We start from the raw sequence: 12,519 nt of genomic DNA, 5'->3' as shown, positions 1-12,519 counted from the left end.
CCTTTCACTTAAGTACATGAAATAGACCTTTCCTGCCTTAGCACCTTTCCCTTACAATGATTCTTCTCCAAAAGTTAAGTTCTAAGACTCGTTATGACTCAACTTTATATAACATTTTCTTTACAATACCATGGTCCACATGACTCAACTTTATATAGCATTTTCTTTACACTACCATGGTCCGTAGACCATGGGCGAGTCTCATAAAAACTCTATCACCTACTCAACTAAGGGACTAAAGCCCCTTTGACTTCTACTAGCTTCATGCTCCGATTTTACATTTCACGAAGACTTTACATTCGTTACAAAAATAAACTACAAAATTTACTCAATTGACCCCAGGGACCCCTTCCCAACAGGCCCCTAACACAAATTGGGTCACTCGCCCTCGAGTCACTCAGTTGGCACATCTATCTTGTTGCGGAGGTTGTTGAACTCCATCTTTAGTACCTGCAAGTCAACAATACCCTGCTCCACTTCCTATACCAACTTTTCTATAGTCGGGCCTTCCATTGCAAGGCACATCATCTGTTGTGTCTGTTGGAGTGTCTTCAACTTCTCTTGGACTGACAGAATAAGATGGCTTGCTTCCTCTGTCCATTGATATATGCTGGCCTGTAAGATGGCCTCTTTCCTTTGCAGCTACTCAATCTGTGTTTGAAGTTGTTTTCCTTCTATCAAGCGAGCAAAGCGCTGGACTGGCGCCAAAGTGCGCGTAGTCGCCCTGAGTTCATCAAACTTTTGTTGCAACTCTTGGATATCTGTGCCAAGATTTTGCAGGTTTGGGTCCTTTTGCAGAGTAGTCCATAGTTATATTGTCTGCTCGAAGATCAGTGTGCAGCCTATGACTGCTGCATCCAAAGTGGCCATGCTCTCCCTGATGGATGCTACGCACTTCTCCCGTACTTCTGGAGGAGTGGTTGGCTGCAATTTCAACTCAAGCTCTAAGATCTTCAATTGGAACTCAAATGTTACTCGGTCAATCTCATCCTTCAATTCTCTGACTGCGGCAGCCAACCTATGAATCTTTGCAGTTTCTGCTGCATCTTCTGGAATGTGAAGTTCTGGAAGCATCTTACATCCCTATGTAATTGTTGCCTCCAAGCTCTGGCTTTACGCAGCCAGTTCTTCCTTTTCCTTCAGCGCATGAGCCTTTTCTGCAAAACTTTGCTCATTGTTAATCTTTACCTCACTGATAACTAATAGTGTGCGCTGCTGCCTGATCCTGAGCTCCTCTGATACCCCTTAATGAAGCGCATGGAAGGTTTGAATAGTCAGCGCGGCTAAGTTGACACCCACATCCTTGATCTTTCCTAGCTGGGTGTTTGTTTCATCTGCCTTTGCGCGGAGTGATCCCTCTGGTAAAGGTATAACTCTGAAGTCCATAGTCTTGTCTGTCTCCAACACCATCGTGATGGGTTGTTGCAAGCTCACTTGAATCTTGCTCGCTTCTCCCACACTCGCCTATAGCCGACCTGTTTGGATCTGCAACTCACGTAGATCCTTTTTCACATTTCCTAGTGCTTGCTGATATTGTTGCTCAAATTGTGTTCACAGCTCTGTCGTTGTGTCGTGGACCTTATCTCTGATCTCATCCAAGTCCCCCTCTTACACAACATTTTGTCACTATCCCTGTACTCCTCGTTCCTTGATCCTATAGGACCTCTACAGTGAACCTCGCATGCTTTTCCTTCATGGAGAAACTCCCATTATGTCCCTCTTCATGAGCAGATCATTCCCCCCTTGCACCATTTCCCATGAAACTTCTGTTTTTCCCAGTTTACAAGGCCGGCGCTAATGACCTTTGTCTCCCCCGCGTCGATGTGCAGATATTAGCACTATTCCCCAGTGGAGTCGCCAATTTGTGGTGAAGTAAAATTATAAGTGCGGACACGAACGAATTCCTCTAGCCCGATAATGGGTCTAGCCACAACATATACATTCTATGGAAGATTTCCTTAGGTTATAATCAATCAAGAGGGCCTACCTCTTGGTCGCTTATCCTACTTGATGATGTCCACGCTTGCTTCTCTCGTAATCTCTCGCTTCCTTCTTCAAGCTCCTTAAACAAATAAACAACAACAGCACACAAACATAATAATAGACAACTTGTAATTCAACCTACTTAACGGGTCAAGAAGCATTAAAACACGAATATGTAATATTACAAAACATGTAGGAAATCAATCGATAGTTGCATATATTAATATCAAAGAGAGATTACAACCATTCGTCTTGACGTTGCAGTCTTCCTCTAACAAGACTGAGTTCTCACACACTTATGCTAGCATTCCATGATGGCTTCAAACAACAATAGTTTAAAGGCTCTTCCCTTTAGGCTTCACTCTAAACCAAACACACTTCTCCCTCGCACAACTAGATGTCTACAACTAGTAATAGCTTGCTTGTCTAATCAATATAGTATACTCACACTCAGCCAACACTCTAACTATGACTAGTTTGTGCTTGGGAAGAAGGGAGGTTTATATAGGAAATATGGATGGGAGATGGATCCTCTTCTCCAATCGGAGTCGCCAATTTGTGGTGAAGTAAAATTATAAGTGCGAACACGAACGAATTCCTCTAGCCCAATAATGGGTCTAGCCACAATAGATACATTCTATTGAATATTTCCTTAGGTTAGAATCAATCAAGAAGGCCTACCTCTTGGTCACTTATCCTGCTTGATGATGTTGTCGCTTGCTCACTAGAGCAATCTCTCACTTCCTTCTTCAAGCTCTTGAAACATGTAAACAACAACAGCACACAAACATACTAATAGACAAATTTCAATTCAACCTACTTAACGGGTCAAGAAGCATTAAGACACGAATATGTAATATTACAAAACATGTAGGAAATCAATCGATAGTTGCATATATTAATATCAAAGGGAGATTAGAACTATTCGTCTTGACGTCGCAGTCTTCCTCTGACAAGGCCGGGTTCCCACACACTACTACTAGCATTCCATGATGGCTTCAAACAACAATATTTTAAAGGCTCTTCCCTTTAGGCTTCACTCCAAACAAAACACACTTCTCCCTCACATAACTAGATGGCTACAACTAGTAATAGCTTACTTGTCTAATCAAAATAGTATACTCACACTCAGCCAACACTCTAACTGTGACTAGTTTGTGCTTGGGAAGAAGGGAGGTTTATATAGGAAATATGGATAGGAGATGGATCCTCTTCTCATGGGAGAAGGACTTATCCCTTGAGGTAGTTCCATCATTATAGGGGAAAAGAGCCCAAACTGTCATCCTCGACCCCATCCAGCCAAACCATTTATCGGACTTCCGTTATGGAGCTCCTAGAGCTGAAAGCTTCGGCTCTAATTTAAAAAACTTTCCATAACAGGACCGACGTGATTGGAACACAGATTAGTCGCACCAGTCGGAGCGGGGAATAGTGCTAATCTCTGCACATTGGCACGGGGGAGACAAAGGTCATAATCATCGGCCTTGTAAACTGGGAAAAACAGAGGTTTCAGGGGAAATGGTGCAAAAGGGAAATGATCTACTCATGAAGAGGGACATAATGGGAGTTTCTTCATGAAGGCAAAGCATGCAGGGTTTACTCTAGAGGTCCTCCAGGATCAAGGAACGGGGAGTACAGGGACAGTGACAAAATGTTGTGTAACAGTCCATCATCTGACCAAACAGTCCCACAAGTATCTTTCTCATCCAAATCACCTCACATGTTGCTTGACTTGCAGCCATGTATTCTGCTTCTGCCAAGTTGAGCACCATAGATCTTTGCTTCCTACTGTACCTGGAAACCGCTGCGAACCCAACGATGAAAATTCCACTTGATGTACTCTTTCAGTCAGATGGACTCCTTTCCCAATCTACGTCTGTAAAACCACATGACTTAACTCCCTTTGTTCGTCTATACCATAATCCATACTGGATAGTGCCTCTAAGGTATCATAACACATGCTTAGTTGCCTTCTAATACAATTTGGTTGGCCTAACCATAGCTTGGATCAATTGGTTGACTGCATAAAATATATATGGTTGTGTGTTCATAAGATACATTAGTGAACCTACTAACTGTCGGTAAATGGTAGCAACCACCTCTTCACCTGAAGTGGCAATCTCCTTCCTCTATTTGGTCGCTAGAGGTGTCTCCATGGGTTTACAACTATCCATTCGAAATATCTGTAGTATCTCATTAGCATACTTGCCTTGAGACACAAACAATTCCCCATCGCCTTGCCATACTTCTAGCCTGAGGAAGTAGTGCATGAAACCCATGTCCTTCATTTCAAATTCCCTTGCAAGGTCCTCCTTGAAAGAGTTGATCAACTGCTCATCACCTGTTAATACTAATTCATCAACATACAAAACAATAATAAGAAATTTACCTTGTACCAAGATATGATATAGGTTCACATCCGCTTCACTTTTTGTGAAGCCCAAACTAGTGAGATAAATGTCGATCCTGGTGTACTAAGCATGGGGTGCTTGTTTGATACCGTACAACGGTCGCTTGAGTCTACACACATGAGACTCCTGATAAAATATCTCAAAACCTTTTTGTTGCTCAATGTACACCTCCTCCTCAATAACGCCATTGAGAAATGTTGTTTTTACATCCATCTAGTGGATCTTCCACCCCATCTGCGGAACCAGTGCAATAAAATGTATGAATACCTTGCTACAGGAGCGAAGGTTTCTTCATAATAAATTCAATCAACATGAGAGAATCATTTAGCCACAAATATGGCCTTATAATTCTTTATGATCTTGTTTGCTAGATGCTTAACCTTGAAGATCCATATTGAACTCACAACTAATTTACCTGTCGATCTTGGGACCACTTCCCAAACATTGTTCTTCATGATGGATTCATATTCTTCCACCATTGCATCAACCTAAATTGGTTGGTCAACTTCTTCCTTAAAAGAGGATGGCTTAGTCTCTACAAATTTAGTTAGAGCCATGTAGCCAGTGTACCTCTCAGGTGACCTCCTTTTCTTGTGCAAATTTGACGAAGCTCCCACATTATCCCTCACATCCTGCACTAATCTATCAGCTTCCCTAGTTCTTTTTCTCCCTTCTCTAGATGGTTCCACTTGAGTGGATGTCTCCACTCTTTTCTCCTCTATTTATGGTTGCTCCATAACTTTCCGAGGCTCCAGATTTAGAGCTAAAATATCCTCTTCTAGTGGGATTTGAAGCTCCCTCTCAAGAGAGCATTACATCTCTTTCTCCTCATCAAACTTTGCATCCCTTCACACAACTATCATTTTGAGGGAATGTAACTACACATGGTAATTGTGTGGAGTTTCCGTGCAACCCACAAAAAATCCCACCTCTATTGTCGACTCAAGCTTCTTCCTCGAATCTTTGGAGACAAGTAAGTAAACAAAGGCTCCAAATTTTTTGAAGTGAGACACATCCAAATTTCTCCCCAAGAAATCCTCCTCTAGTGTAACCATACCAAGAATCCGATAAGGACACCGATTCTGCAAGTAGATTGTTGTGTTACATGCCTTTGCCCACAAATGCAGTGGTATGCCTTGGTCGTGTATCATAACTCTCGCAACTCCAACAATTTTTTGGTTCTTTCTCTCAGCTACCCCATTTTGTTGCGGGTTGTGGGGTGTTTTCAGCGCTCTTCTGATGCTTTATTTCTCACAAAAATCCTTGAATTCATTCGAAAAATACTCACCTCCATTGTCGCTCCTAAGAGCCTTCACCTTCTTATAGGTCTATTTCTCAACTAGTGCCTTGAATTCTACAAAATTTGAGATGTCTCATCCTTCTTCCGCATGAAGAAGATCCAACACTTTCTTGAGAAATCATCAATAAAAATAACAAAATATGTGTCTCGCAGTGGAGGCTATCGAGAAAGGTCCACAAACATCAAAGTGGACTCTTTTCAAGATCGCATGTGCTTTGTTGTCTTGTTCATGGAATGTGCATTTCACATACTTTCGCAAGGTACAAACTTTGCAACTTCCTACTACTCAAGTGCTCCTTTCGGGAGGCCAATGGTTATTTGCTACATGATTTTTGGGGAACCATGATGAAAATGGGGCAATCTCCTATGCCAAAGTTCATTGACATCGCGGCTCTGCACTTTCTCTACCTTACTACTTAATGTAGCAGAATATTCCACATCCATTTTATAGAGGTTCTTCACATGAACCTTGATCTGATTCACCTGTCCAGTGGCTATGTGTCTCAGGAATGCTTTCCCTTTGTTGAAGATCACATCATAAGCACGGTCTTCCAAAACTGCTACAAAGATGAGGTTCTTCTTTAGGCCTGTAACAAACATGACATCTTTGAGGTGAAGAGGAGATCCCAACTCCCTCTTAAAAAGTTACTGTACCAATCTCGATAGAATTGTACCTTCCATTGTCCCCAAGCTCAATATGCATATGAAGATGTTTCTCCTCCAGGTAACTGAAAAACTTTGTACACCCTGTCATGTGGAATGAGGCACGAGAGTCCAAGTACCATATACTCCCCATCATAGTGGTGGCCATGCATGCGATAAGGGTGAAGTATAGCTCAAAATGTGAAGCCAATGCCTCACCAATTGCTCCTCCTGATTTCTTCTTTCCAGACTTTTTTTGTGGACGCTTTGTAGCATAATGCCTAAATTCACGACAATTGAAGAATTTTATTTTGGACATGTCTTTCTTCTTGCCCCATTGGTTGGATTCTAGTTTGGTTTGAGATTTCTTCCCTTTACTCGTCTTTCCCTTTCCAACCAATGAAAATTTTTCTTCATCCTCACCCTTGGATGAAGTTCCATCTCTTGAATTATGCCTGATCTCTTCTTGTACCAAATCATACCACAAGCGTTCCTGATCAGGTGCTCATGTCCTAAGTGTCAGAAAATGCTCAAAATTTAAAGTGCTTAGAACTGGTTCAAAGTTGAATGACTGGAAATTGCTCGTCTTCCCGATTCCGGCGCCGCAAACGGTTCGAAAAACGGTCACCGTATGAGGAAGTTATGGCAAAAAGAAGAATTTGTCCATAACATTAGAAATTTTAATTTTTCAAAAAAAAATTAAAAAAGGAATATTCCGCCGGGCACGAAATCTGAGGCAACCACCAAACATTAAATGTAACTGCAGTTAAGTTGGCGGAATTTTGGCAGGAGCGCCAAATTTGGCGGACCCACCATAATTGGCGGAGCTAAGTGGAGTTAACTAAAGTTAGCTGGAGTTTTTCTAGGGGCAAACTGGAGAAACTTTAAATGGCCATAACTTTGGCTAGGAAAGTCGGTTTTGGACGAATTCTTTTTTGATTTTGGGTATTTTTGACCTTCTGAAGCCATTGGTGCAGGTCTTATAGCCATCTGAGGTCATTTTCAGAGGTTTTGGAGCTGTGAAAGTTCTAGGAGCCACCAGGGCCCAGTTTTGTGAAGACTGTATAGGGTTACAGGTATCCATTGGAGGTGATCCAATAGTCAATCCTGAAGGATTCAAGTGTTCTGAATCCATTTTTACCATCTATTTCTCCTGTAGATGCTTCTATTCAGCTGTATTTTCGATTTGAGCATTTAATAAAAACAAGGACAAGCCCGGTTGGGAGCTTTGGACCCAACAGACGTAGCCCTAGAGGGGGTGATCTGCTTTATCAACTTCTTTTGCATTTGTGGTTGATTTATTTTGCAGAAAAATTCATTTTAATGTGTTAAACAGTAAAAGGAAATAACTCTGCTATGCTTAAATGGGTCATAAACAGCTGAAAATTTCATGTGTTTTCTTTCTGCAAGACATGGAAATCTTTTAAACATGTTTAATTCTGAATTGAATACCTTGCAAACAAATTTCAAGTAGTTTCAAATTCAGATCAAGTTGGTATCAGAGCATCGGGGTTTTGTGCAAAGATCTTCTAACTATCTTGCAAAGTATTGATGCTTACCAGGTTGAAACTCAAAAGAGGGGAAGGACAGTTGACTAGAGAACGAGAGAATCCTCAGTCAAGGAAGGCCAGAGAGCCATCACCTCCACCTTCAATTTCACCCTCAAGAGTTTTAGCATAAGCTTCAAGAATGTCTGCACATGAAGGAGAAATTCCTACAGAGACAGATCCAAGAGAAGAAGAAAGAGTCTTCAGAAAGGCTTTCTTGGACCTCACTGAAATGGTGAGGATATTGTACCAAGAAAGAAATGAGAAATTGGCTGGAGAAGCGTCCAAACATCCACATGAAGGAGAGGGCTCTTCAGGAGGTAAGAAGGATGATGATCATTCCAAGAAAGGACATGGAGGAAATGGTGATCCACCACCCCCATCTTCACCTTCTTCCTCTTCCTCTTCGTCTTCTTCTATTCATAAGCATAGATCCTCTGGAAAAAGTCCTTTTTTGAACCTTGATGTAAAATTCGAATTACCTATGTTTAATGGTGAAGTGAATGCAGAAAAGCTTGACAACTGGATTAGGCAGTTGGAAGTTTACTTGAGGATCCAAAATATGCATGATGATGCCACAAAGATTCAGTTGGCTTCTTTGAGAATGGATGGAGCAGCACTGGTCTGGTGGGAGGCCAAGACTAAAGAGGAGATCAAAAAATTTGGTAAGGTTATCTTAACATGGCCTGAATTTCTGTTAGCCATTAAAAAACAGTTTTATCCTCTTGCTCACATGCAGAAGGCCATTATGAATTGGCAAAATTTCAGACAACTTAAGGGTCAGAGTGTCCAAGACTACACCCAAGAATTCAGGAGAAGAGCTCTCTTGTTAGGGGTAGATTTACAGACCCAAGAAACCTTGCTGAAATAAATCGGTGGCTTGCATAGCTACCTTAGACACACCATCTTGATGTTTAACCCTACTAGCCTGGACGAGGTTTGTGTCCAAGCTACCCATTTAGAGGCAAGGGGAAAAAACACATTTGAAGAGGGTAGAAACAAGCCCCCCGAGGGGAAAAACAAAGAGAAAACCTCCAAGGGAAAGGGCAAAAAGAATGCATCTGTCAAACAGGAGAGTGAGAAAGTGATCTGTAAACACTGTTCTAAACCAGGCCATGAGGAGAAAAATTGTTAGAAATTATATCCTGAAAAAAGACCTCAATTTAACAAATCCAAAGGGAAACAGAAAACTGCTGCTACTACATCTACACCACAAGATTTAGAGGAAGATTCAGGTGATGAAACCAAAATTGCAGCCATGGGCTTGAAAAACTTGAAGGGAAAAGAAATTGAAACTCAAGCCAGCATTAGTACCTCAAACTGCCATGTACAAGCTCCTAATGAGGAAGAAAGAATTGAACTGTTTCATGTGAGGGTGATTTCAAAACATACTAAAATTGACACACTTTTTGATAGTGGGTCACAAGCAAACCTTATATCAGAGGACTTGGTCAAGCAGCTTAAACTTGAGACTGTTCCACATCCGAAGCCATATCCACTTGGATGGATTTGCAAGGATGCAAATTTACAAGTTTCAAGAAAGTGCACATTGCGCTTTGCAATTACTGCACATTTTATTGACACAGTTGAACTTGATGTGGTACCTTTTGATATAACAGGAATTGTTTTGGGAAGTCCTTACTTGTTTGACAGGAAAGCTATTTTTCATTGCCATGAAAACAAATATCATCTGTTCAAAGATGGCAAGGAGTTCATTGTTAGAGCTCATCGCAAGAAGAAAAATATAGCGATGGTGAATGCAGGACAGGTAAAAAGGCTGGTCAATTCAAGTAAGAATTTTGTTCTTCTTATGATTAAGCCCAAGGTTGATGTGAATCATGAGTCATTTGACAATTGTGATCCAAAACTTAAATCAGATCTGTATGATGTAGTTGATGCATATCATGAGATGTTTCAGGAGCCTACAGGTTTGCCTCCTAAGAAGGAGATTCAGCATGAAATCCATTTGCATCCAGATTGTCCTCTTCCAAACATAGGCATGTACCGCATGTCTATTAGGGAGAATGCTGAAATAAAGAAGCAAATCAAGGACTTGTTGGACAAGGGTTTCATAAGGCCAAGTACTTCGCCATGTGGGTCACCGATTGTATTGATTCCAAAGAAAGATGGCACTTGGCGTATGTGTGTTGATTTCAGGGCCTTGAACAAGATAACGGTAAAGAATCGTTACCCACTCCCAAGGATAGATGATTTGCTAGACCAGCTGAAAGATGCTCGATATTTCACTAAGCTAGACTTGCGCAATGGATATCATCAAGTAAGAATTGAAAAAAGTGACATTTGGAAGACAGCCTTTAAAACCAAACAAGGACTCTTTGAGTGGCTTGTGATGCCGTTTGGTTTGTGCAATGCACATGCAACTTTCATGCGGGTAATGGATGATGTCTTGCGTCCTTTTCTTGATGATTTCATTATTGTCTACTTAGATGACATCTTAATTTTCAGCAAGTCTAGAGAAGATCATGTCATGCATGTTAGAAAAGTACTTGATGTTTTGAAGAAGAATCAATTATTTCTTAAAATGTCAAAGTGTGAATTTGGAAAGACTTCTTTGGTTTATTTGGGACACATAGTAGGAGGAGGTGCTTTGAGAATTGATCCTGCTAAGATTGAGGCTATTGTGAAGTGGCCTACTCCCAAATCCATAACAGAGGTAAGAAGTTTTTTGGGTGCAGCTCAATATTGGAGGAAGTTTATCTCTAACTTCTCTTCTATAGCAGCTCCTATGCATGCAGTGACAAGTGTGAAGCATGCTTTCCAATGGGGAGGCAAGCAGCAAAAAGCTTTCGAATCTTTGAAAGAGAAGATTAGTTCAGCTCCAGTCCTTGCATTACTGGATTTGAGACAGCCATTTGAGATACAAACTGATGCTAGTGATTATGCTATGGGTGCAGCTCTTCTATAGCATGGTAAGCCTATTGCTTTTCATTCTGAAACTTTTAATGGTGCTGTTGTAAATTATCCTACATATGATAAGGAGTTGTATGCGTTGGTACAAAGCGACAAAAAGTGGAAACACTACTTGATGGGCAAAGAAACTGTTATACATACCGACCATCAGCCCTTACAGTACTTGCAATCACAAAGCAAGTTACAACAGTCACGACACTTCAGATGGATGGGCTTCTTGCAACAGTTCCATTTGGTAATAAGGTATAAGAAAGGTACTTTGAATAAGGTTGTTGATATGCTTTCAAGGCCTATTATTGGTGTTGTTACTTTACTTAAGAATGATTCCAGTTTACATGATAGTTACATAGAACAATATGCATCTGATGATGACTTTAAAGATGTGTATGCTAACTTGAGTAAAGGAAATCATGTAGAGGAAAATGACTATCACATGCATAACAATTTGCTGTTTCATTTGGGCAAGTTGTGTATACCACAAGGGGAGAGGATAAATGTCATAAGAGAAGCTCATTCTTCTCTTATTGCTGGCCATTTTGGTGTGAGCAAAACAGTTGCACATCTACAGAGGTATTGCTATTGGCCTCGCATGGTAGATTATATTTCAAGGTTCATAAGAGGTTGTTCATTATGTGCTACAAGCAAGCCTAGCAACAGGAAGCTTGGTTTGTATACTCCTTTGCCGGTACCTTCTAGACCATGGGAGAGAATCTCTATGGATTTTGCAGGAGGTTTGCCAAAATCTCGAAAGCAGCATGATTATTTATATGTAGTAGTTGATCGTTTAAGCAAAATGTGTATACTTATGCCTTGTAAGAAAACTATAACTGCTGAATTATTTTTTCATCATGTATGGATTCACTTTGGTTTGCCTACTTCCATTATTAGTGACAGGGATTCCAGATTTGTGGGGAATTTTTGGTCCAACCTATGGGAGATGATGGACACAAAGTTGAAGAAAAGTACTGCTTTCCATCCGCAAACAGATGGACAAACCAAAGTTGTGAATAGAACCATTGTGCACCTCTTGAGAGGTTATTACAGCAAGCATCCCAAGCTTTGGGATGAACATTTGCACTACATACAGCATGTTTACAATCGTGCCAAGCACTCTTCCACAAACACCTCACCGTTTGAAGCTTGTTTTGGTTACTTGCCAAAATCACCTCTTGATTTCATTCTTGAGAAAGATGTTGCCATTGAGGGACATAGTGACATTGACAAAGCTCGTTCATTCATTGAAAGAATTCAGCAAATACATCAGCAAATTCAAGAACAGCTTGAGAAGAGTCAAGGCAAGTACAAGGAAAGACACGACAAGCATAGAGTTGATCACAAGTTTCAAGAAGGAGATGAGGTATGGCTGTACATTAGTAAGGAAAGGATGCAAGGAGAAGGTAAAAAGCTGAAGCCTATTCGTTATGGTCCATTCAAAATCCTCAAGAAGGTTGGAAATAATGCTTTTCAATTAGATTTGCCTTCCTACATGCAAATGTATTCGGTTGTCAATGTGGAGAACTTACGTTTGTATGAACCTCCTTTGATTGCTGATCATGAAAATGTTGTTCATCTGCCATCTATAGAAGATTTCTCGCCAGAATTCTTAGATGAGCTGAAAGAAGATACAATCCTTGACAGAAGGACACGCACTTCAAGAAGGGGCAGTGTAGATTATGTTCGGGTTGGTTTCAAAGGCAGAAAACCG

Source organism: Pinus tabuliformis, chromosome 1_2, assembly GCF_031772625.1.
Source record: "Pinus tabuliformis cultivar Carrire ecotype Pingquan chromosome 1_2, CPIR1, whole genome shotgun sequence".
Classification (NCBI taxonomy): Eukaryota; Viridiplantae; Streptophyta; class Pinopsida; order Pinales; family Pinaceae; genus Pinus; species Pinus tabuliformis.
Note: the sequence above shows the minus strand (reverse complement) of the source record.